This window comes from Mustela lutreola, chromosome 16 (assembly GCF_030435805.1).
Source record: "Mustela lutreola isolate mMusLut2 chromosome 16, mMusLut2.pri, whole genome shotgun sequence".
Lineage (NCBI taxonomy): Eukaryota > Metazoa > Chordata > Mammalia > Carnivora > Mustelidae > Mustela > Mustela lutreola.
In genome coordinates, this window is record NC_081305.1 from 42178184 (window position 1) to 42205376 (window position 27193).

The 27193-nt window shown below is 46.8% G+C and overlaps 1 long non-coding RNA gene across 2 annotated transcripts; it reads left to right on the plus strand.

The window, feature by feature from the left end:
• The first annotated feature begins 2239 nt into the window (after nt 1-2239).
• LOC131818581 (uncharacterized) lies at nt 2240-5693 on the plus strand. Of its 2 annotated transcripts, XR_009348887.1 has the most exons (3): nt 2240-2727; nt 3170-3338; nt 5309-5693. It is a non-coding gene; the product is annotated as an uncharacterized LOC131818581 (long non-coding RNA). The 2 variants fall into 2 exon arrangements; XR_009348886.1 differs by lacking the exon at nt 2240-2727 and having other exon boundaries at nt 2749-3338.
• Nucleotides 5694-27193: the final 21500 nt, after the last annotated feature.

Sequence of the window (27193 nt, forward strand, 5' to 3'; positions counted from 1 at the left end):
GCTTCCAGTAGTCGCTGTTTATCTATGACGACTCACCTCGTTGGTAGAAAGCAAGAGCCAGGCCTGCCTCTGTTCCCACCTCCCCCCTCTTTCAGCTCCTCCAACCCCTGCACCAGCTGTGTGCCTAGTCCTGCGATGGGGGGCCCTGGCTTCTGTGGGACACATACCAAGGTCACAGGCAACTGGTTCTCTGATCTAATCAGATTTAAAGGCATTAATGACCTTGTTTCCCGTGGCAAAGGAGACACTGATAGCCCATGGCACGAAGTGGCAAAGCAGTTACTCAGATCAGTATCGATAACTGCCTGTATCAGTAGCGAGGCTCCGGGGGACCAAGTATTTGCTTCCATAGGACGTTTTGGTAAAAATAAGGTGGTTAATGAGTGGCTGGTTGCCTCTAAGAGTGCTAGAAAATGTGAGGAAAGAAAACGGGGAGCTCAGAGCTTTATATCCCCAGCCTAAGAGCTGTCCGAGGGACTCGAACGTTTCTGTGGCTGTGGAGAGAGAAACTTATTTCCTCCAGAGAAAGGGCCCAGAGTTCTGAAAACACGCTCAAAGTGAAATCCTGTGAGCAACTGAATTTACAATTCCCATCCAACTTCCAACCTTACACGGTCCTTTGGTTAATGCTAGGGCACTGAATGGGAAGAAACGGGAGCCCCCAAAGTGGGTTTGGGTTATATGGGCAGATTCTGACAAGGCTATCACATCTCCTTTGCCTATCGAGTGAGCCTGCACCCCTGTCTGGGGAGGATGGTCTCCTATTGCTTGAAGGAACTGGAATGGCCTTTCCTCAAGCAGTGCCCTTTGTAGGAGCTGGTGAGCCTCCTAAGAACTTTTCTTGCCTCTAAGACCTGTAGCCAGACTCAAGTCTCAATAGAACCTAAAGGGCAAGAAGCAAAATAGGAACTGTGAGGAGATCCCCAGAACAATTGCCAATTTCCGTCCATAGAAAACTGCAGAACGTGCATAGAAATGGGTCTTTGGTGTGCTGAACCAAGGTAGGGCAGAATATAAAATTGGATCAGGCCAAATGTATTGATTTGGCTCATGCAAGCAGAGATTCTAGCTTCGATGCTCCAACATAAGGGTCCAAGAATACCTCTGATGGTTTTCTTGGTTGTTTGACAGACCTGTGTACCCAAAGGTGGCCTGTCCTAGGTTAAAATGTCAGAGGTTCCTTGGTGGACCCGCAGAGCCCGAGTCAGCAAGCCTTGTCTGTAAAAGGCCAGATAGGATATATTTTAGGGTTTATAAGCCAGTGCCGGCTGTGGCTCCAGCTTTAGAGTGGAAAAGCAGCCAAAGACAATTGGTAAAAGAATGAGCATGGCTATGTCCCCATAAAAGTTTATTTATGGACACTGAAATATGGATTTCATATCATTTGCATGTGTCACACAATATTATTATTCTTTTGATTTTATTTGAATTAAAAATGTGAAAACTGGGATGCCTGGGTGGGTTAAGGATCTGCCTTTGGCTCGTCAGGCTTCTCACTGAGTCCACTTGTCTCTTTCCCTCTCCCTCTGTTCCTCCCCCACCTCATGCACTCACTCTCTCTCTCTCTCAGATAAATTTTAAAAAATGTGAGAGCCATTTTTAGCCAGCAGGCCATACAAAACAGCCTGTCCAGTAGATTTGGTCCCTGGGCTGTAGTTTGCTGAGTCCTGTTCTGAAGGAAAGTATCCAAAAGTCTTGGGACCTGGAGGACACAATGCTAAGTAGAATAAGCCAGACACAAGAGAAATAAATACTGCATGATATCATTTGTAAGTGGAATCCATAAAAATCAAATTCATAAAAGCAGAGAGTGGAGTGGTGCTTGCCAGAGGCTGGGGGATGGGAGGAATGGGGAGATGCTGGTCAAAGGGCACAAGGTTCCAATGATATACAAGTAAATTCCAGAGATCTAATATACAGCATAGTGACCATAGTTAATAATATTGCGTTTATTACAGTAACCCTGAATCTGGCCAAGAGAGTAGATCTCAAGAGTTCTCACCACACACACACACACACACACACACACACACACACTGAAAATGTTAATTAGCTTGATTGTGTTAATCATTTCATGATATATACTTATATCAAAACAACACACTGTATACTGTAAATATATAGAATTTTTATTTATTGATGATATCTCAGTTAAGCTGGAAAGAAACCCACATAGGCTTAGAAAGATTGGAATACTGAGTGGCTTTGTCATTTAAGACTAGCTATACCATGGGGCAGGGTGGGCGGTGTTAAAGAGCCACAGTGAGGTCACTATCATCAGCTGTCATGTGGCTGTCAGAAATAAAGTCATAGGAAGGACTCCTAGCGTCCTTGAAGAGCTTCGTGGTGGCTCTTCTTTGAAGGTCAGAAATCCTAGGGGAAACGGTTGCCCTTGAACTAGGAATTCTAAATTTTATAGGCACGATAGACCAGAGGTGGCAGGGATCCTGCGGGCGCTGACACGCCAAAGATCAGATGACGTGGTTTCCACTGGAGAGTGAAGCCCAACCAGGAATGAGAACAGGCTGACTTGCAGAGCTCATTGGCATTTCCTAGTTTGAAATGAAATAGGCAGGCAGCCTACTAAAGTCTTGCTTGATCTGAATTAGTGGATGAGTTCTGGGACTAGTGAGTGAGTTCAGAGCTAGATGACCAACACAGTCATTGCACCTCGATCATGTCCTACACTTGAGCCTTCGATGAAAGGAGGAGCTGGGATCCTTGGAGGTAAGACCCTGTTATGCTGCCCAAATGCATGCTGGTAATCTTTCTCCTAGACTTCTCCAAGGAGACCTGTGGTCATTTACCAGGCAGCTATATACTGGGGAAAAGGAGATAATCTGATTTTCCAAGCATGATTGGACACTGGGTCGGGGGGACTGACTCGAGTTCCTGGAACCCCAGGAGCTAGTGGTTTGTTAGTCAGAGTGGGGCTATGGGGGTCAGGTGATCTACAGAGTTTCTGGGAAGTTCTGCCTGCAGAAAGCCTAACTGGTCACTGAATCTATCCTGTGTATATTTGCTCAATGTTGAAATGCATAATGGGAATAGATACATTGAGCAATTATAAAAATTCCAACATTGGTTCCCTGAACCACGGAGTTGATGGATATCACGGTAGGAAGAGCCAGGTGGAAGTCACTAGAACTCTCTCTGCCTATGCAAATAGCAAATCAAAAGCAATACCACATTCCTGGAGGGATTGTGGAGATTGGTGCCACCAACCAGGCTTGAAAGATGCCAGAGGGGTGAGTCCCACCACAACCCCATCAACTTGCCTCTCTGGACTGTGCAGAAGACAGAGGGATCTGGGAGGAGGACCGTGGATCATTGTAGAGGTAAGCAGGGGAGGTGGCTCCAATGGCTGCTATTGTTCCAAATGGGGTTTCATTGTTGGAGGAATCAGCAGATTTTCTGGGACCTGTTATACAGTTACTGATCTGAAAAACGTGCTTTTTAAAAAATTTTTTTTAATTTTTTTCTATACCTCATAGTAAAGACCATCAGAAGTCTGTTTTCCGCTGGCAAAGCCAGAAACGTCTCTACTGTCCCAGCCAAGAGGTATACCAGCGCTCCAGCCCTATGTCATAAGATGGTCTGGACCGAGCTTAGGCACCTGCCTTATTCCCTGGACATCACGCTGGCCCATTACATGGAGTATATTATGAGGATGGGATCTGATGAGCAAGAAATAGCCACCACTTTATACACATTGGAAGGACAACTGCATGCCAGAGATTGGGAAATAAATCCCACCCACAAAAAAATTTTCAGTCTATCACTTCAGTGAGCATTCTTGGGGTCCAGGGATTGGAGGGATGTAGAGATATTCCTTTCTGGGTGCAGTTGCTGCTCATGGCCCTCCTGACCCTGAAAGAGAGGCCCAATGCTGGGGGAACTTCTTCAGACCTTGGAATCTATCTGCATATACCTCACTCAGAAATACTGCTGTCACTCATTTACTGAGTAATCTGGACAGCTGTGAGTTATGAGTGGGATCCAGAATGAGGGGGAGCCCTGCAACAGATCCGGGCTGAGACAATGGTACTTGAAGCGTCTTGGTAGACAGGGTGCTCTTGGGGACTCTCAGCTCCTTATTGGTGAATCACGGTGTAGACCTCTAGGATTTTGGAGCAAAGTCAGGTCATTCTCTGAAAATAATTATTCTGTCTTTGAAAAAACAGTTCTTGGCTTTCTACTGGGCTTTAGTAGAGGCTAAATATTTGACCCCAGGCCACTAAGATACTATGCCAATGGAGCGACATTTCATTACCTGTTGCACGACCCAAGAAATCACAAAGTTAGGCATGCAAAGCAGCTATCTGTGGAAGTGGTTTAGACAAGACGGTTCTAGCAGGTGGTGAAGGCATGAGTACTTTGCCTGAAGAAGTTACCCTGATGTCCAGGTCCCTGATTCCTGCTTCAATGCCTTCTTGCTCTCAAACCTCACCTATGGCCTGTGAGGAGTTCTCTATGACTAGTTGACTGAGAAGGAAAAAATCAGATTTTGCAGATAGTCAAACTCTAGTGACAGGAAACTGTGGTTTACATATAATTCCAAAGGACATAGAAGCACCACCCAAAAGTGGGCAGCTGTATCATGATAGCGCCATCCTGGGACACCCCTGAAGGATGGGGGTCAAGGGAGACTTTGCCCATGGGCAGAAATTTGAGCAGAGCACCCAGTTGTCCATTTTGACCACAGCAAGAGATGCCCAGAAATACAGATCTATATCAATTCATCAGTTGTGACTAATGGTTTGGCTGGATGGTCAGAGACTGCTACAAAGAGGTCTGGGGAAGAGATAAGTAGGTAGGACTCTCCAGAGGAGGAAGAAGAGAATTGTGTCCTACACAGGGGCTCGCCAGAGTGAACTCAGAAAATAAGATTTTTAGGAAGATAGGAAAAGCCATCTTGTGGACACCCGTCAGTCACTTTGACCAGCCACTGCCATCATCAACAACCCAGTTCCTTAACCATGGAGGGTGGGGGGCAGCCAGGGGAGCTGCGGGATCTGCAATCAGAACTTCTGCCCGGACAGGCTGATCTGGCTACTGCCACTGGTAAGTGCTCAGTCCGCCAGTAGAAAAAGACCAGCACTAAATCCCCTGATGCAGTAGCAGTCCCCCAAGCAGATCGGTCAGCTTGGTGATAGCAGGCTGATTACACCGAACGGCTTCCCTCATGGGAAGAGCAGCACTTTTTCTTTCTTTCTTTTAAATAACCGCTTTCTTGTAATATAATGCACATACCATACAATCCACGTCTTTAAAGTGTACCAGCTAATAGTTTTTAGTCTATTCACAGATATGCACAACCTTCACTACAACCCATGTTCTAATGAACATTGTCATCACCTGACAAAGAACCCACGGAGGATTCTGGGAAGATGGCAGAGCGGGAGGCGCAAGGAAGCTGTCTCCCCATCTGGGCGGCAATTGCACCGGAGACTCATTTCGGAACTATGGAGACAACTGAAGCCTGAAAACTTCCAGAGGAAGGCTTGGATGGTGCACTGTGGTAATTTCCTTCAATTTCAGCTCTTAGCAGAGTAGCAGCTGCCCAGCCCTCAGCCCCAGCCCCGTGGCAGGTGCCTGTGCACATGTTCCTCCAGCAGCTTGCATTACCCCCTGTAGGAACCAAACGGCCAAAAAGCACCTTGTCCTCCAAATATAGAGGATCAGTTGTCTGATCACTGACTGCTGCTGCTTTTTTCTTTTTTTCCTTTTTTTTTTCTAGCTTCAGAGGTAGAATTTAGTGGTTCATCAGTTGCCTGTGCTCATTTTTTAAAAAAGATTTTATTTATATTTATTTAGTATTTATAAATACTGTCAAATAAATACTTTTATTTGACAGAGAGATAGAGAGAGCACAAGTAGGCAGAGAGGCAGGCAGAGGGAGAGGGAGAAGCAGGTTCTCTAATGAGCAGGGAGCCCAATGTGGGGCTCAATCCCAGGACCCTGCGATCACGACCTGAGCTGAAGGCAGAGGCTTAACTCACTGAGCCACCCAGGCATCCCAAAACATTCTCATATTTAAAAAGGAAGCGGAGGGAACTTGTTCCACCCCCAAGAAATGCTTAGGGTGGTCTTGTGGGGTGATGTGAAAAGCTGCTTGACAACACTTGGAACACACCTAAGGAAATGAAGATCTAAATTAAAATGTGGTGAGATTCTATACCGAATTCTGACACGTAATGCCTTTCCCCCCAGGCCAAGCAATTCTCCAATAGCAGCTGGATGTCCTCCAATTTCACAATTTTGACACTACCTACTCTGAGATAGCATCAGATTCCACAGGTTAAGGGCTCTGTCCTATACGCCTGGATCCCCTTCAGAAGCCAGAGGGAGGTCCTGGCTGTCTCCCGTGCTTCTGAATGACTAACTATAAATCAGAGGTTCTCACGACCTCCTCCTTTGGTTCAATAAGTGAGCTAGAGTGGCTCACAGAACTCAGGGAAACATTGCACTTACCAGAATGCTGGTTTATTACTGGTTATAAAAGGAAGGTAACTCAGGAACAGCCAGATATAAGGGAGGCAGACAGCAAGATGTTGGGCGGGGTGGAGGTGGCGTGGAGCTTCTGTGCTCTCTCCCCAGATAGCCATGTCTTCACCCACCCGGAAGCTCTAGAAAGCCCACCTTTTTGGGTTTTTATGGAATCTTCACTACATGGGCAAGACTGACCAGTGGCAATTCAACTCAGCCTCCAGGCCCTTCCCTTAGGGATGGTCCAAGGCTCGCCTCATTAACATAACAAAAGATATCTTTATCTCTCTGTCTGAGGGTTTGAGAAGCTCTGTGTCAGGAATGGAGAATGGAGACCACACGTGTATTTTGTATTATAAATCACAATATCATACATGGGCCATTAAGAAGCTAATATTATTTTAATAATCATTTATAAATGCACTTTTTGTTTGCTCTATTATCTGAGAGACATTTAAAAAAAATTATTAGTCAAAAGGCTAGTATTATTATGACTTTGGTTTCTTTTTTTTGTTTGTTTAAAGATTTTATTTATTTATTTGACAGGCAGAGATCACAAGTAAGCAGAGAGGCAGGCAGAGAAAGAGGAAGGGAAGCAGGCTCCCTGCTGAGCAGAGAGCCTGATGTGGAACTCGATCCCAGGACCCTGAGATCCTGACCTGAGCGGAAGGCAGAGGCTTAACCCACTGAGCCACTCAGGCACCCCTCAAAAGAATTCTTAATTTATGTTTTGGAGCACAGAATGTTTAAAGATGTAATTCTGTGACATCAACAACCCAAAGGGTGGGAACAGAGCTGTAAAGGAAGAGTTTTTGTACGTTATTATAATTAAGCTAGTCTAAATTCAAATCAGAATGTTACAACTTTAGGATGTTAAATATAATCCCCATTGTAACTACAAAGCAAATAGCTATAGAATGCGCAAAGGAATTGAGAAAGAAATTCATTCTTTTTTTTAAAAGATTTTATTTATTTATTTGACAGAGAGAGAGAGATCACAAGTAGGCAAGAGGCAGGCAGAGAGAGGGGGGGAAAGCAGGCTCCCCACTGAGCAGACAGCCCGATGTGGCGCCCGATCCCAGGACCCTGAGACCATGACCTGAGCCGAAGGCAGAGGCTTTAACCCACTGAGCCACCCAGGTACCCCGAGAAAGAAATTCAAATACTTCATTATAAAAAAGTTAACTAAACATCAAAGAAGTTAGCAATGTAGCATATGAGGGACTAAAAAGCTGTAAAACATATGGAAATTAAATAAGAAAGTGGCAGAAGTTAATTCCCACCTTATCAATAATTACTATAAATGGGAATGAATGAAACTCTCCAATGAAAAGACAGAGACTGGCAGGAGGGAGAAAAACATATGTTGTTTACAAGAAACTCATTTTAGACCCAAAGAGATTGGATCTAAAATCAGATTGAAAATGAAATAGGTAGAATGGGTTGAAATCATCTGAATTCACAAACACATTGAAATACATTGAAAATAGATTGGAAGCAAAAGGATGGAAAAAGATACTCCATTCAAAAAGTAACCAAAAGAGAGCAAGGCGTCTCTACTAATTTCAGAGCAAACAGACTTTAAATAAAAATGTTACAAGAGACAAAGTACATTCTGTATTAAGAAAAAGTTCAAATCAACAAGAAGATAGAATTATAAACCATTAGGGGCGCCTGCGGGGCTCAGTCAGTTAAACATTTGACTTTTGATTTCAGTTCAGGTCACGATCTCAGCGTCATGGGTTTGAGCCCTGTGTTGGGCTCTGAGATCAGTGTGGAGGCTGGTTATTCCTCTCCCTCTGCTCTTCCCGCCCCTACTCTTTCTCTCTCTTTCTCTCTAAAATGAGTAAATAAAATGTTTTTAAAAAGGAATTATTAAACTTTACATTTCTAACAGACCATGAACATATATGATGCAAAAAACTGACAGAACAGAAGGTAGAGATAGACCAGACAAGATGGCCGCTGAGGGCAGAGTGAATACAGAAAGGCCTCTTAGTCCATTCAGCCGCTATAACAAAACACCACAAGCAGGGGTAGCTTATAAACAATGGAAATTTACTTCTCAAACTTCTAAAAACTTCTAAAGGTTAGAAGTCCAAGATCAGGGCATCAGCATGGTCGGGTAAGGGCCCTCTTCTGGGTGCAAACTTCTTCCTATATCCTCACATGGTGGAAGGGGCTAGGGAGCTCTCTGGGATTTCTTTTGTAAGAGTCCCATTCATAGGGGCTCCACCTCCATGACCTTATCACCTCCCAAAGACCCCACCTCTTGGTATCATCATATTGGTCATTCAACATATGATTGGGAGGGACCCTAAACGTGGAGACCATAGCAAATGGATAATGGGAAAGGGAGTTATAAATATAATTATAAATGCCAGCCATGAGCAGGTACAGAAGTAAGAACTGTAGCTATATTTCTAGAAAGAAACACTTACTTCTTCCCTTTTTTGAAATGAATACATTTGTGTGTGTATATATATATACATACCATGTATTTTTATTTTCTTTCCCTCTTTCCCCTTGTTCGCTAACAGAGGATGTGTTCATAGCAGTTAGCTTTATTGCTCAATATGTAAATGACAAGATATCAAAGGTGGAGAATCAGCTATGAGAAGAATAAGCATCAACCAATAATTTAAAAAAAAAAAAAAAGGTGCTCTATCTTCTCCTTAGAAAAAGGCTAGCAAATTCTGAGTTTTAGCTGGCACATGTGTACTTTAGTTAAAGCACGACTCTGTTATTCTTTTTATTTGGAGATTAAGTATGGTTTAAGGAGATACGTATGTGCTGGGTGACAAGGGGTAGACTGTGTGTGGTGGTTTCCTAATGTAGCAACTTGCTCACGTTGAACTACATTTCCCAGAATCCCCTTCTCTGTGTGTTTCCGTAAGGTTGAGCCCATAGGAGGGATTCTTATGGAAGATTTGGGGCAGCCGGAAGTAGCGGGCTTCTAGAAGCTCATGCATCCTGGCCTTTATCTGCTGCCTCACTCCACTGGTCCTGCAACTGCTCCACCTTCCCCTGGATCCTCCTTCAGCTGCCTAACTCCTGGGCCAGGTGTGCATTTAGCCCTCTGATGAAGGGCTCCGACTCCAGAAGGACACACACACCACCAAGTTGTCAGAGGCAACAGGAACTGACATAGGCTCAGTCCATCCTCACAGACTCCAGCCTGGGGGGTGTGCTCCTGCTAATTCTTGCTCTCCCTGACCTGACATCCATCTTTCCTTCCTGCCTGCCTGCCCTGTGGACTTCAAGTTCATGTATCAGACTCAAATACAAACCCCTGACAGAGACTGCTTCACTTGCTCCCCAGATTGCATAAGATCAGATCCAGGAACAAGTGCCTTCATAGCTATTTATAGGTATAGCTCAGTGGTTCTGCTTCTCCGGTTGAATCCTGACTGATACACCCACCAAATTCTTGTGATTTCAGGACCAGAGCCCAAAACGTGGGCATGGCCCATTGGGTGTAGGAGATTTGGCCAGAATAGAGTTTCTATTAGCATCTGACTGAAGCTTCCCCCCACTCCCCCACTGCAAGAGATGGGAAGATGGAATTTCACAGGGAAGAAGGGAGGAATGCCAGATTCAAAGGCTGGAAAGCAGAGCTATAGGGAGAAGGTGGAGAATAGAACAAGAGACAACAGGAGAAAAGATTTCACTGTAGATACTTTCCCTTCCAAGAAACAAGCCCCAGTGGCTCATTTCCCTTAGTCGTTCAAGGAGGCAAGAAATCTGGATAAAGTCATACCCCCAAGCCATCTAAGCAGAGATCTGTGTGGCTGTAGAGAACATCTCTGATTTCCCTCTGACCAACAACCACTCTCTCTTCTTTGAGTAACAGCCTTCATATTTTCCTTTGGGCAATTCTTGTCCCGGTGTTCAGCCCCTATAGTTTGGACTAGGACATCCTTTCCTAGCTCCAGAAATGAGCACAGGCCCTAGCCCTGGCCAATTGTACCCTGGCCACTGCCATTGGTTCTGGGATGGGTACATGGTTAGGCTCAGCCAGTGATACTCAATTCTGGGAATTCTGCTGATATTTTGTCTGGGTTACTCAGCCTTTTAATAGGATGTGAATCTCAAGTTGCCACTGTTTTTCCCAGGAAGGGAGAGTCAGCCTGAGAATGAGGCCACATAGAGGTACATTGAGCTGGTAGAAGAGACAGAGATACGCTCCTACTATTGTCATCTTGAGCACCTGAATCCAACTATCCCTGAATCTGAAAACATTTTAGTATACCAATAAGTGTCATCTCCTTTGTTGTTGTTCTATTTAAGTCCACTTGAGATTGGGGTTCTGACACTTGCAGCAGAGTCAACACTAATTAACTGACCCTTCAGTAAAAGAACTTGTTTACACCTGCCTCACATCTCAGGTGTGTTTGATTTGGGAGGAACTTCAGGAGCCCAGAGACACTGTTAACAATGGCAGCTAAACTTACTGAACCCTTACTAGGTACCAGGTCCTCAGATATCTCAATGTACCCCACAAGGAGGCTACCACAATTGCCCCCATGTTTTAGGTGTGGCGCAGCTTAGACAGCCACTTACCAGTTACATAACAAACAAGAGGCATCAGTGGGAAAGGAACGGCAATTGTTCTGTGACAGCAGACGGAGAGGACTCCCCAAGAGCGGGAAACTGAAAGGTGCTATCCCGACCACACGGGGACAGGCTAGCTGCCCCCTTACAAGAACCCCTTTATGGGTGCCTGGGTGGCTCAGTGGATTAAGCATCTGGCTTCTGCTCCGGTCATGATCTCAGGGTCCTGGGATCCAGTTCTGCCTTGGGCTCTCTGCTCAGCAGGGAGCCTGCTTCCTCCTCTCTCTCTCTCTCTGCCTACTTGTGATCTCTCTTTGTCAAATAAATAAATAAAATCTTTTTTTTTTAAAAGAACCCCTTTATGACTGCTATAACAACAATGTATTAAGACACCCTCTCACTCTGCCCTCTATCCCCATACGCCAAGACCTGTGGTACTGAAGCAGCTGCCTGTGCCCTGTATCTTCTCTGTCACCAAATGTGGTTTCTTCCACTGCTGCCTGCAGGCTGTTCTGGCCGCCCTCAAAATATATTCCATGTGTGGGGCGACAAGCTCCTCCCTTCATCGTTTTTAAGTAACATCAGGCCAACCCATCCTCCCTTGCACCAGTGAAATGCTGAGCTCTCCAGGTCTGTTTTCTCACATCGTGGACTCATCTGACCTGCCTGAGGTTGACTCTTAAAACCCCAGTCTGCATCATTAACCAGAGGCACATGCAGAAGAGACGGAATTGTCGTCTCTGCCCCACAGCTGCGTACAATCTGTACTGTACATCTCATTCCTAGAGTCTGATGGGAGAAAGCGTGAAAGAAGGCATTTCCAGGAACATCCCGTCACACACCGTGGGAGGAGCCCTGTGTGACTTGTGCTTAGGATCAAACCCAAACGCCTCGCCCTGCCACAGACCTTGCTTGGGCTGCCGCCACCTGCAGACACATCTCCCTGCCTCCCACCTTGCTTCTGCTTGCTCTCCCCTTGGCCCTTCTCTTTCTTGGCACAAGGCATTTGCACATGCTATTCCTTCTGCCTGAAACACTCTTCCTTGCAATCTTGATCTAGTTAAATCCTCTCATCCTCCAAGTCCCTGCTCAGATTTCATGTCCTCTGAAAAGCCCTCTTGGAACCCCTGGTATCATATGCTCTTGTGGATTCCTCTACTGTTACTTCACAGCATTTACATGTTTACATTTACTTTTGTGGTTATTTCCGTGAACTGTTCCCTCCCTTTCAGAACATAAACTCTGTCCACACGGTAGACCGACTAGCACAGTCATGCTCACGAATGTGTAACAAGCAACTGTGGGGTGTTAATCTTAAGGAAAAGTCAGTTATCTTACTAAGCAAAAATGGGTTTATTTGGGAATAACAGAGATTGCAGTTTGGAATACACAAACAATGGCAAATCTATAGGCAAGTTGGGAGAACTTTAAGGAGAGGAATACTATTTCATGGAGGAGGAGGAAGTTGGGAGCCGTTGTTCTGAATGAAGGTTTGTTGGAGAAAACAAGAGTCCAGGCTGCTGGCAGTTCCTCATTGACTGAGTAGCTGAGTTGTCAATGTCTTGCAGAAGATTCAGTGACTTCTCTTAGGGCCTACAGTTGATCATTTTTTCCCTTGGGGGTTATCCCCTGGGGTCTGTAATTGACAGTTCTTACTGTCATTGACAGGACTGGTTCAGTTTCCCTTTCCAACCTCCCACTGGACTTTCCTTATATTAATTTTCAAAGGGGTAAGGTGTGTGTATGGGGGGGCTCTGATTGATAGCTCTTGATGATTCCTGTGGCCCATCTCAAGACATCAATGTGATTTCAACCAAAACTGCTGAACATTTTAACACCTGACTCCTGCCGGCCAGTATGAGCCAGCTCTAGAACCCCACTGCTGCTAACATCCCAGCACCCAGCAATAGTTTTGTTGAATGAGTGAACGAATGAATGAATGAATGAGTGAAATTAATCCCACAGATATAGCTTCCCCTATTTGTGCTTCTTTGTATGCAGCGCACTCTCATCAGTCCGCTGCAGATTTAAAAAAAGAAAAACAAAACTATGATGCTTTCATCAAGCAAAATATATTCACCATAAAGGAATATTCTTTGGGTCCCACTTTTTTCTGGTGTTAAAGCATCCTTTCTTGCCTATAATTAAAGCTTTGCAGACTGTGAGTAGTGACTCATTAGTAGTTCATGAGATCAATTTAGAAAGTCATGACAAGCATCTTTTAAATTGAGTAGAAGACAAGACAAATTTCAGAATACCAGGATTTGTCCTGGGATGCCAGGAATTATTGTTTTGGGAAATTTTTTTGTTTGCATGTGTTCATCCTGACTTGTGATGTAAAGTGACTTTTTAGCGTCAAGAAAGTTTGAAAACCACTGAGATTAAAAGCAATCCTTTTTTAAAAAAAATCAACAAATGTTATTTTTAAAGCAATTTTAGGTTTGCAGCAAAACTGGGTGAAAAGTACAGAGATTCCCCCATAAAATCCCTATCCCCACACAGCCACAGCCTCCCTGTTATTAACATCTCCTGCCACAGTGGTCCATTTACAATAGAACCTGAAACAGCACATTGTTATTACAATAGAACCTGCAACAACACATTGTTATCACCCAATTACATTAGAGTTCACTCTTGGTAGTGTACATTCTGTGGGTTTGGATAAACGTATGACATATACCCATCAGTGTCATATCATACAGAGTAGTTTCACTGCCCTAAAATCCTGGGTGCTCTGATTTTTATTGCTGCCTTATATTCCATTGTCTGGTTGTACCATGGTTTACTTAACCAGTCACCTACTGAAAAACATCTTAGTTGTCTCCAAGTTTGGGTAGTTATAAATAAAGCTGTCATAAACATCAGTGCTGGTTTTCGTGTGGACAGTTTTTCCCTCCTCTGGGTAAACACCAAGGCCTGAAGTTGCTGGATTGTGTGGTAAGAGTAGGTTTCATTTTGTTGGAAACTAACAAACTGTCTTCCAAAGTGGCCGTATCATTTTGCATTCCTAGCAGCAATGAGTGAGAGTTCCTGGTGCTCCACGTCCCCATCAGCATTTGGTGATATCTGTGTTCTGGATTTTGGTCATTTTAATAGGTATGCAGCAGTACCTCAGATTTAGTTCCTTGATGATGTATGGTTTTGAACATCTTTTTACAGGCTTATTTGCCATCTGTATATTTTCTTTGCTGAGATGTCTGTTCACATCTTTTGTCCATTTTTTGATCAGATAACAATGCTTTTTCATTTAGTGGACTTGTTTTGTTTTCCATGTCTTTATTGCAATTTTTTTCAAAAGCAAGAATACTATATCAGACTTCATGTTTTTGGTGTACATATTACCAGTTTCTGGGGAAAAAAGTATCAAGCTAAAAAACAACAACAATCCAGCTTTCCCAAGACCTCAGGGACCAAAAGGTTAAGTCCACTGAGCTCTGAGAGATGACAGATGGATAGATGATAGATAGATAGATAGATAGATAGAGGGATAGGAAGGTGTCTGGCTTGGGGGTAGGGAACTTCTATTCTGGTCTACCTCTCCCTCCACTCCCCCACAATGACCCTGGTTATAAGTATTCATCCCAGAGTCATGGGACCCTTTTCGATCTGGCTGGGGACAGCATGAGCAAGGCAGGGAGCATGATGAGGCTGATGCTTGCTGTTCCAATCCTCTCTACATGCAGGGGACAGCCTCTAGCTGGCCCTTAAGAACAGAGCTAGGGGTTGGGGGATGATTGGAGATAAAGCCAGACCCAGGTCACCAGTGGAGTCCCACGTCCTGCCATGAACCCTCTCTAGATTGTAGCTGGCTGAACAAATTACATTGTAAATCACTTTCCGTTTGCTGCCTGGAGCCTTGCACTAGATACTTTTATCTGCATGAGTTCATTATACCCGCCCCACAGCTGTGTGTGCCCGCTTGGGTGCACATCCATGATGGAGAGCAGAGAGCATGGTGGTGCAGCAGCAAAGCTCATTTTCCAAAGAGAACAGCTCCAGAAGAGAGAGATCCCTTGGACAGGGTCACACAGCCAGGAAGCCAGAGTCGTGGCTGGAATCTGAGCCCTGGAGAGTCATATACAGGTGACCGCGGTGCCCAGCTCCCTCCCAAAGACTTCATGATGACCCTAGGGTGGTAAGAATGAGACCATAGTGACTGACCCTTATGGGGCACCTATGTGAGCCGAGCTCCAGGGGCTCCATATGACTTAGACGGTTGTCTTCAGAGGGCGTGTTATGCCCCCTTTACAGAGATGGGAATCGAGGTACAGAGAAGGCACCACCACATTGGAAAGAGCAGACAGGAGGCAGAGCTGAACCTTGAACCCTCTGAGCAGGTGCTCAGGGAGGGGAGAGCAAACTTCTGTTGCCGGGGTTTGTGCTGGGCACTGAGGTGACAGCTGTGACCGCTGCAGCCTCACAAACATGAAAACCTCAAGGAAAGAAAGTAAAGCAGAGCAACGTGACTGGGAAGGGGTCGTGGGGCAGGGGGCAGGGAATGCCATTGGGGTGGTCAGGGAGCACTGCTCGGAGAAGGGGACTTGGCTGAGACTTGAGGGCTATGAGGAGCCAGGCTTGCAGAGTTCTTGGGGAAGGGTGTTTCAGGTGGAGGGAACAGCAAGTATAAAGGCCTCCAGATGGGAGCAAGTTAGGTGTGTTTGAGGAACTGAGAAAAGGAAGTGAGAATGAGAAGGCAGGGTGGGGGGAGAGAATGTAGAGAAGGAGGGAAGAGCAAGCTTTGGAAGGGGAGAGGGTTTCGAGGCAGCCATAGGAGCCTTAAGGACTGGAGGGAGGGATGTGGGGCACGGTCTCCAAGGCAGGGCTCAGTGCCATCTTCTCCTCCTGGCTCCCGAGTCCAAATACCTCTCCCCTCTTTCCACTCGAGAAGTCTGCGCTGTCTACTTCCCCTGCAAGAGCTACAGCCCAACCCCAGCTCCCCTATTACCGCAGGGCTCATGGGCTCCTTCTGAACCAGAACATAGCGCTCTTGCCTGCAGTCCTGCCTGCAGGCATCCATTCATTAATTCCTCTGTCCACTTGTCCATCAAATGTGGATTTGCTGCAAGTCTTTTGCTTTCGCAGGTTCCTCTGCCTGAAACACTCTTTTATCCTGCAGGGCTCTGCTTCCAGTGGCGCCTCTTCTGAGATGCCTTCTCTGACCACCCCCAGCTAATTTAGCCCCTTATCACTCTGTGAGTGACTGTACTGCGCTTCATGATGAAACAGGGTAGGTTGGTGCTCCTGGGGCTCGCTCTCTCTCTCTCTCTCTCTTTCTCTCTATGCAAGAGATAAACATGTCCTTCTCATTTTCTTTTGGGAACCATCCTTCCCTTCTTTTTGTCTGCATGATTTGTTTGTGTCAGCCATGTTCCCCCACTTCAGAAATGAGCACATCATCCAGGTAAAGCCAGTGAGAAAGCTGCAGGACTTTTGCTGAAGCTCCTGAAAAGCTAAGCTTTGTTCCTACCCTGGTTGCTCACCTGGTGGGCAGCAAGTTTGGAGCTTCTGGGGGAGGAGAGGACCTGCCTGAAAATGAAATTGATATTGAGGGCAGAAAAGGTGAAAGAAGGAGCAATGCACAGTCCTGACTGAATTGTTTGAGCACCTGGATTCAGCCATACCTGCAATCCAACCCCCCCCCACCACCGACTTTTCCATTGTAAGAACCAGTACGTTCCCTCTGTGCTTAAGCTAGTTTGGGTTTCAGTAGCAGTAGACAGTCTAATTGGTAACAAAGTCTTGAAGATACACATGCAGCCAAACTTAGGTACTTTCCCCCTGAGGGATGTGGGCAGGCACTTCCCTCATTCAGAAGCCACGCCCCCTCTAGAGGCTCCTTTTCTACAAAGCCTGAGTGGTTCACTCAACCTGAGACAAAAAAAGCAGAATCCAGGCGTGAGCCCAAGACATGGGGTGACTTACAAAAGCAGCCACGCGACCAGCAGCATGAACTGGGAATCTGCATTATTAATAAGCAAATCCATTTTCCTTCCCTCTTCTGGATGGGCTGAGCCCTGATTTTATTAGCTTGTTTTTACTAGCTCCGTCCATGTGTCCAGGGAAAGTATGTAAGCCAGTCATAGTTCTCTCGTCTCCTGGTCAGTGACTGGTTCTGGAAGAAGCTGTGACTAACCATTTCCCAGCAGACTTAAACTCACATGTCGGGGTTCCTGGGGTAAAATGGTTTTGTTCTTAAAAAGTAATGCAAGGGGAAGAAACCTCCCTTTTGTGCCTCCCACAGAAAGTGCAGCCATGTGAGGAGGCACTAACGGACCTCGGATTCGACTTTCTCAAACTCTTCATCCAAAGCAGAATCATGACAGACTCTGCCTGGTTTTCCCCTCCATCCATGTGGGAGAAAAAAAAGGCAGTGCCAATCACACTTGATTAGTTTAACAAAGAAAAAAAACCTCACAAATATTTAGCCTTGTCACAATCTATATGGCAATCTAAGTATTATTCCCAGGGCAACAAATTATTAAGTAAGAGAGATGAGAATTACAGAATCCGGAAGGTTAAAGGTTGCTTGATAGAGTATTTGCAAGAGGAGTTATATAATGCTGAGGAGTGTCTGATTTTCTACAGCTGCAAAGAAAGATCAGTTTTCTACTTATCTTTCTGCAGTTTCTTCAACCAGCACTTAGAAGAGCCTATAAGTACCAAGAGAGAAATCAGAGAGGTCAAACACTTAAAAAGGAGGAGGAAAATGGGCAGAGCAAGATTTTAGCAAAAGAAACAGGAAGGTTGTAATGTTTTGCATCTGTAGGAAATGATGGCTGGAACTGTAGCAGCCATATTGCCACCTTGAGGGAGGAACTCCCCACATGCAAGGACTCTTAGTCCATGAGAAATGCAATGACCTTGTAGAACCTCTCTATCTTGGTGATATTCCTTGTTTTGCAAAATAATAAAAGCCTTTTTTTTTTTTTAAAGATATTTGACATCTCTTCTTCCCCTACTTGCAGCCAGGAGTATCCTACATGATCCTCCCAGAGTGAGGGATGCACAGGAGACGGCAAGGGAACTTCAACAGTATGGCCCATGCAGTGCTCAGACCACTGCCCTCACCAGGCATGGTCCTGGCTGTCTGCACAAGAGCCCCCTCATTCCCTCCAGGCTCTGTCACTGCTGGCATCATAGTGATTATGGTTTCTGTGTTTTGCAGAAGGGCTCAGTAATTGTTTTTGGTTTTGTTTTTTAACTCTAGCCACCAACTCTTAACAATTAGCTAATGTTACTCCCAGAGCACATATGTCATCAACCCTGATAATTCAGTAGGGACAGTAGAAAAATAACAGAACCATGACCGCCTTTCCCTGAGTCGGGACGTGTGTGTGCACCAGTGGAAACTCAGCAACATCCATTTAAGATTCGTACATTTCATCGTATCCAAATTTTACCTCAAAAAAAGAACTGTAGACCTCAAATCCCTGTTAGTGATGTGTGCATGCTGAAATGAGTTTAAAGTGCAGATGTCAGCTTTTAAAATCCTTCACTTGAACTCATTTAAAAATCCAACGGAGAAATCATACGGTTGATGAATGAACAGAAGCGGGCTGATGGGTATGTGATAAAGCAAACGGAGGAAAACGTTAACGATCGTGGAATCTAGATGATGGGTACCTGGGGGTTATGGTGAAGTTCAATCACTTTCTTTGTAGCTTGGACAGTTCTAACACAAGGGCCCCCGGGTTGCTCAGTCATTAAACCATGTACTCTTGATTTTGGCTTAGGGGTTCCTGGTTGGGGCTCCACACTCAGCGGGGAGTCTGCTTGTCCCTCTCCCTCCCCCCATACTCCTCCCCCTGCACAGTCTCTCTCTGTCTCTCAAATAAATAAATAAATAAAATCTTTTTTTTTTTTTTTTTTTTTTTTTAAGAAAGTTCTCTTACTTCAATGTTGGTGGTTTGAGGGGAGGAGGAGAAGCCTATGGATCTTTCTTGGTGACAGCCCAGCGGGCCCTTCTCTCCAGCGGGGGGCACCCCCAAGGGTGTGTGGTCCTTGCCCACAGTCCCACCTTCTAGGTCTAGGCCAAGGGAGGGGAAAGGCCAGAAGGAGACTTGGAGATCTGCCTGAGATGGAGAGTTACAGAGATAACTAACAGAGAAACCAAAAGTGGTGATAGTAGTAATTGTCAGAACAAGAGCCAACACCGGCTCTTAGCTCCATCCAGGCTCTGCTCCAAGGGCTTTAGAGGAATTCATCCACCTGTTCTTGGTTGTTCTCATTTATGGATGTGGAAGCTGAGACCCAGGGAGGGGTGATATTAGCTTGGTGCAGCGGTGGGAGGGGGCTGGTGTCAATCAAATCCTCACCCCACCACGGGGTGGGGGCAGGAAGTTAATGGGGAAGGGCTTTGTGGGTAACACTGATGAATCAAAACCCAGAGGCATCAACATCTTGTAAGGAGATGGGGAGACTGTGGCGGAAGGGTGTGGAGCAGCCGTGACAGCTGCCTGCCTCTGGAGGAAGTGGTGGGGAGCGATCCCGGGGTGGCCGGTGCTGTTTCCGCGGCAGGAAAGGAGGGCCGAAGCCACGAATCTGGGAGTCTGGCAGGCTGCGCTCCCCGGGTCCCAAGCGTCTGCATGGCCCATGGAGGCCAGCGGGCCCACCCAGTGAGGGTATGTGGGATGCGGGTCAGCATGATCCGAGCCCAAGGAGGAGGTTTCAGGCTGTGGGTGGAGCATGAGGCCAGAGGCCGGAGGAGGCCAGGGTGGTCCACGCAGACACACCTACGGGGGACCCGTCCTGACAACAGGCCAGCTCTCCAAAGCCGTTGAAGACAATAGCACCGAAGCCTGTGCTCCAGGCCAGGCTTGGAGTGTTACAGGACCAAGAACTGTTTCCAAACTCAGGTTCTGCAGCTGTTTGCCCCTCGAAAATCAACACTTAAGAGACAAGCAATGGCGGGAAAAGAAAGGTTGCTTTATGCAGGGAGCCAGCAACCTGGGAAGATGGTGGACGGAAGTCCCAAGGCCATGTTCTCCCGTCCAAGGGAAGCCAGAGGGTTTTCACGGGGAGGCTACGAGAACAGGGAACAGGGACAGGGAGGGGTCCTGCGTGCAGGAGAGGCGGGTGCCCGGCAGTTAGCCGTAGGTCCCCACGACCCTGCACAGACGTGCGGGCACCCGTGGCAGCTGTTTTGAATGCAGTTAGGCCTTATCTCTGGGGAAAGTTTGGTCTTTCATGTCTCAGGGCCAGTGAAGCACGTCATGGCCTCAGCTGACTCGATCCTCCCAACAACAAGGACGAGGAGGGGACACGGAGGCACGGGGCATGAGATCCCAGGAAAGGCCATTGTCCTAGAGACTCCCACATGACATGGCGGCCTCAAAGGACCCCTGGAGACATATGCCAAGTCAAACAGCAGCTCCCCACGGGTGACTCACTTCCGGTGCCCTCGCTTCAGTCTCAGTGGCAGGAGCCACAGGGTCTGTGCACAAGTGTTGAGAGCGTCGGTGGACGGGGGGGACACAGCGTGGAGGAGCCACCGGGCACTGGCCTCCATCTGGAAAATGGCGATAATTTGGGCATTTGCTAGAGAATCCACTAAGGCCAGCGGGCTTCTGTGTGGGGAGAAGTCAGGGCACAACGGAGCCTCTCTAATGCCAGATGTTGTGAGCGCTGTGATGATCGCCTTGACAGGAGGAGAGGGAGGAAGGGAGGAAGGAAGGAAGTGAGGTGGGAAGTGGGGTGCGGAAGAAGAAACGGGAAGCAGGTGGAGTGTTCCCAAAGATTCTCACGAACAACTGGACAAAGAGCTTTGTCCTTCCGGGGGTGGATGGCAGGGTCCTGACCACGCAGCTGAGGAGGTCTGCCGAGTTGGATACTGTTTCCAGCCCTGAAGTGTCCCAGCTGAGGCGATGAGCGCCTGACCCACCCCTGCTGAACCTCAGTCTCCCCTAGCCCACAGGTTGTATGAGAGGCTGATGAGCCCATGAAGCAAGCTCACTGTCTTTGCTGAGGGGCGAGCAGCCACGCCTGGATTCCGCTCACGGGATGTCATTACACTTACCCAGTTCTCAGTTGGCTGACAAATCAAAAGGCTATAAATAGGCATGTTTGGTTTCTCATAAATGCATTAAAAATGACGTGGCATCTTGCCCAGGTTTCCCGTCAGGGTGGTGGGCAAGGACTGTTTTGCAGAGATCTAAGGGGTGTCAAGGTTGTGGGCTCAGAAGGAGCTCCAGCTGCCCAGTGGCACCAGGTGTCGTCTCGACAAGCTCACGCCCTCCTTGGCACAGGCTCAGGCCGCCACTCTGGGCCCTGGCAAGCCCCGCTGGGTGACTCAGGCCCAGCCCCTGCCTGTTTGCCTGGACTCAGCCCTCTGGCCCAGCCTGCATTAGGTCAGTCTGTTCACAAGTGGGTTCTGGGAAGGCTGTGCCAGGCGGCGGGTGGAGGGGAGAGCAGGGAGAGGCAGACACAGCGAGGGGAAAAAACTGGGCTGTCCTGGGGCCTCCCTCCATCTTTCTTCATGAACTTCTCGGAGGCTGACCTCATTCCTGGCTCAGGAGGGAGACCCTGGGGGCAGAAGATACAAATTCTGGACTCCACCATCTGGGTTCAGTTCCTAGCTGCTCCACGTGTGACCTTAGGCATATTTACCCCATCAGTGCTTCAGTTTCCCCATATGCAAAATGAACATAATAGCAATGCCTACCCCATAGGGTGGCTGGAAGGTTTAAATTATTAAATGGGTATTATTATTACTATTACTATTATCGTTATCTCCTGAGGCTCCAAACAGTGTCAGGCACAGAGTATCTGCTCAGACTAGGGCTTGCTGTTTTTTGTGAAATGGTTAAGAGCAAGGACTCTGGAGCAGCCTGGTTGGGTTCAACTCCCAGCCTCACCACTCATGAGCACCTGGATCTAACTGTGCCTGAAGCCAGACCTATTCTTGGGCTTTTCCATTCCAAGAGCCAGTATACTCCTTGTTAGCTTAAGCACCTTTGCCTGGATGTCTGTTACTTGCAGCCCCATGGGTTCTGACTAATAGAGAAGGCTACTAGGGGCTCAAATTACAGATAGGGAAGACATCTGAGGAGAAGGGAAGCTAAGGAAAGGAACAGAAGCGATACAGATAAGTTAGCATCCTCCTCCTAGGTTAGAATCCCAGCTGTGTTCCTTACTGCCTCTGATAAAGTGAGTACAGAGGGGATGCAGTCCTTTACTCCCTACGTCCCTCCTTACAGTGTGACTTTGCTACTCTTGCCATCAAGAGATGAGTCTATTTCCCCACCCTTTGAATCTGGGCTGACCTTGTCACTTCCTTTGGCCATGGACAAAGCGATACTGTGCTGGTTCCAAGCTTAGGCTTCAGGAAGCCTATACAGCTACCACTGGCTCTCTTGGACCCTTGCCGTGACCTTGTGGACACGTCCAGGCTAGACTGCTAGAGGGTAGGAGACTGAAGGCTTCCTAGGCAACTGCCACCCAACCCTCGGAAGCAGAGCCATCCAGCTGCTCAGAGCTGACCACAGAGGCATGAACAAGGCCAGCCAAGATCTGAAGAACTACCCAGCTGAGCCCAGCCTGTGTCCCCACCCTACAGAAAGGAGAGAAAAATAAATGACTGTTGTGTCAAACCATTGCACTTCGGATGGTTTCTTACGCAGCAGGAGATAACAGATACAGCTTGTCTAAAACAACCTTGCCCAGGAGACTTCCCAAAACCTCGCCTTTAAGGTGCACGGCAAGCCACACCCGCTCTGCCCCAGTCCCGGGTCCAATGCAGCCTCAGCCTGGGCCTCAAGAGGGCTTGCAGCTTCTGTTCCCTTTCTTGGAGCTCTGCCACCAGCTTGCGGACAAGCCTGGCTCACACTCCTGGAGGGTGAGAGACCACGCGGAGAGCCCAGGTACCCCAGCTCATGGCATCTGCTCCAGCCTGGCCAGCCAACTCCTGCCCATGGAAGACACCTCAGCCAACACTGGAGAGCCAGCCCAGCCCACCACGTTGCAGAAAACCATGAATCCTCTCCAGATTTGTAAGCATAAATTGTTTCTATTCAAAATCCCTGATTTGGGAGGGTGCTTTATTTAGCCTCCATAACTGATAGACTGTTTGTATTAATAGGTGAGTAGATTTATCATTCTGACCCTCAGTGTCCTCCTACAAAAAATAAAAATCACTTGGGATGTGTCATGAGAAGGCCATGAGCTCACGATCCTAAAGCTTTTGGCGCAGGTCCTGGCGGAGAGTGAGCACTCAATTAATGGAAGTTGGGAGGGAAACTGAAGGATAGAGAGATAGCCAACTGCCTCCCACCCTTTGAATCTTCCTGCCTTGTCTGGCCAGCTGTGGATCATTCCAGAGAGGACCCATGACCCATAGATATCCACACCTTTTATCCTTTAGTGTCACCAACACAGAGACATTCCTCAGAGGTAAGGCTGAAACCCTTGAGTAGAGGTGTCCTTGGCCCCTGAGGCCATCCAGAAAAAGTAGTTACACAACAGTTACAGGTTATAGACTCAGACACTGGTTCTGACCAATCTCTGCCTTTTACTGCCATGTGACCCTGGGCAACCAAGGCAGCCCTTCTGAGCTTCCATTGCCTCCCTGTAAAATAGAGATAGTTGTACCTACCTCTCAGGCTGACTGCTCATTCATTTCTTCCTGTGATCAGCAGACATACATTTATTGAGCTCTTAACTGCTTCCAGATGTTTTGTGAGTGGGAGGTACAGTGAGGAAACCATACCAGAAATATCCCTGTCTTCTTGGAGCTCTCAGTTCAGTAGGGAAAGAAAACAATTAACCCACCAGGGACAAAAGAAGTGAAAAAACTGTGAAAGTGACAAGGGTTTTGGAAGGAGAGTGTATCAGTCAGGAGAGGCTGGGTTATGCTGTGGGAACAAACATCCCGTGTCCTATGGCTTGGGACAACAAATTTTTATTTCTCCTTTTTTTCTTTTTTGAAGATTTTATTTATTTGACAGGGAGAGACAGCCAGAGAGGAAACACAAACAGGGGGAGTGGGAAAGGGAGAAGTAGGCTTCCTGCTGAGTGGGGAACCCGATGAGGGGCTCGATCCCAAGACCCTGGGATCATGACCCGAATTGAAGGCAGGTGCTTAGCCAACTGAGCTACACAGGTGCCCCCAAATGTTTATTTCTTACTAATGTGTTGTAGGTTAGTTAGAACTCTGCTCACATCACAACCCAGGGCTGGCAGAACAGCCTCCATCTCAAGTACTGTGGGCTGTACACAGAGGAAAGAGGACTTGAGAACATCTCGCTCTGGAATTAAGTGCTCTAGCTTGGAAGTGACTTGGATTACTTCTGCCTGCATCTCATTGGCTGGAGATGGTTGCATGGCCCCACCCGACCCCAAGGAGGCCAAGAGCACCATCCTACCCTGTTGGAAGGTGGACAGCCAGGGAGATTTGGTGAACAGCACTAGGGACCATTCTGAACATGTAAATATTGTGGGGAGGCTTCCAGGAGGGCAAGGATGCCTGACCTGAGGCCTGAACAATATGAGGGGCTAATGAAGAGGAGGGGGGAAGAAAGGGCTTTCTAGAAGGGTGCCCACAGCCTGGGGAGGAGGGTAAAAGGCAGCCAGTTTGGCTGGAGGCAGAGAGGGGGTGACATATGTAAGGAAAGATGAGAAGTGTGTAGTGGCCCATTGGTGCGGGCACGGTAGGCCGTGAAGGTAGTCAGTCTGATTCTAGAAGCAAGGAATGGCCATTGCTGGGGCTTTAGGCAGATGTAGGGTGTCCTGGATTTGCTTGAGCATTCAGGGAGAGCATGGCCAGGGACTCTCGTGAAGGCTAATGAGGGGTGCCCTGAGCTGCTGCGGAAGGATGTGGACCCCCTGAAACTCTGTGTCTCCCAAGACTACTGCAGGCTAAAAGCTTTACTTTTATGAAAGATAAGAAGAGATGATCTTTTTATGTCTGAACAAAAAAAAATTGAGCAGTATATATAAATTTTAGGAATTCAGAAATGTCAACTTAAATATTCCCCTCAGGTCAACCAATTAGTATAAGGAGTCAGAATTACAGATTTTTTTAGGGGTTAAAATTGCTTCAGAAGCCGCAGCCACAATCTCTAAAGCCTGGATTGTGGCAATAACAGGCCAGATGCAAACCAGTTTACATCCTCTTTCTGGGGACACAGAAGGCCAGGTTTCCAAGCTTCCTCTGAAGTTAGGTAGGGGCTGTGTGAATAGGGTCTGGCCAATGAAATGTGGACAAAATGAATGACACTTGTAAGCCTGGCCTGAACATCCATACCTGATTCCAGTTCTTTCTGTCCCTTCTGTGGTGACTGTGGAAACCATGCTCCAGAGGGCAGCCTGTACCCTCTAAGTCACTGCTTTAAGGAAGCCCTGAGCTGCATCTGATCATAACGTGAGCCAGAAATAACACTTTATAGTTATTCTGGGGTTTCTTTGTTACTGTAGCAAAGCCTAGCCTATCCTGACTTACAGAATGACTTACAGGACTCCTCTAATAGAATTAATATATGCAAAGGCAATTTCAAAACACAGAAGGTGTCTGTATTCAGGGTTTCCCTGTGGAGTTGTGTAGGTCAGCACTGGGGAGTGTGGCCAGCACAGGGGGCAGGTCGGGATCCACTCTGTGCCCGACTCACCAACCTAGTACCCTCCTAGGAGGCTGTGTCCATGTGAAGGAAGCACATTCAAAATTGTATAGTCAGGGGACATGTAGGCTAAGGGCAGCCTTTTCTGTGTTTCTGCGGTGTCAGAAAAAAAGAAAGGGGAATACTTTCTCCATTATCCTTTCTTTCTCTAGCGATGGGAAGGGCTGTAGGCCGAACACTGGAATTGCATCTATTAGTAATTATATATTTTTTTAAAAAGTAAGCCTCAGAATTTAGAAAAAATTATGATGGAAAACACCTCACCAAAGAGGATACACAGATGGCAAATAAGCAGATGAAAAGAGGGTCAGAGGTCTTTGCATTAGGGAAATGCAAATTAAAACAATGATATGACACCTATCAGAATGGCGAAAATCCAGGACACAGACACCAAAAAATGTTGGTGAGGATGTGGAACACCATGATCTCCTATTTATTGCTGGTGGGAATGGAGAACTCCACAGTCATCTTGGAATATGGTTTGTCAATTTCTTACAAAACTAAACAAACTCACCATACAGCCTAGCAACTGCACTCCTTGGTATTTCCGCAAAGGAGTTGAAAACTTAGGTTCATACAAATACCTGCACACGGATGTTCACAGCAGCTCTCTTTGTAAGTGACAACACTTGGAAGCAACCAAGATGTCCTTCCACAGGGGAATGGATCAACAGTGGTAGATTCAGACAATGAAAGAGGATTCAGGGCTAGAAGGAAACGAGCCAACAAAAGCCATGAGAAGACATGGAGGAAATTTACATGCATAGGTCGAAGTGAAAGAAGTCAGTCGGAAAATGTGCCACACTCTACGATTCCACCTGTATATATTCCAGAGGAGGGAAAGTCTGGAGAGGGTACAAAAATGAGTGGTTGCCAAGAGTTAGCTGGGAGACAGGGATGAATGGTAGAGCACAGAGGGTCTTTAGGGTGGCGAAATGACTGTTTGATACTACAGTGATGCATACATTTATCCAAATCCATAGAATGTACACATCGAGAGTGAACACTAGTGTGAACTGTGGACTTTGGGTGATACTGCTGTGCCCTCATGGATTGTGAGAGATGCACCCCTCAGGTGGCAGGTGTGGATGATGGGGAGGCTGGGCATTCACCAGATGTTGATAATGAGTGGGGAGGGGAAGTAGAGGCCATCTCTGTCCCTTCCTCGATTTTGCTGTGAACCTCAAACTGTTCAAAAAAAAAAAAAAGTCTTAAAATTACAATAGGACAAGGAGGGACAATTGGGTGGCTTAGCTGGTCAAGCGTTTGCCTTCGGCTCAGGTCATGATCCCAGGGTCCTGGAATCAAGTCCCACATCGGGCTCTCTGCTCAGTAGGGAATCTGCTTCTCCTTCTCCCTCTGCTGTTCCCCCTGCTTATGTGCACTCGCTCTCACTCTCTGACAAATAAATGAAATCTTTTTTAAAAAAATTAACAAGTTTAAAAAAAAACAATATAACAATGACAGGGCAAAACATGATGGTTAAAAATGGAATATGGGGCATGTGGTGCCTTCCACGGCACTCGGAGGTGGGGGGGAAG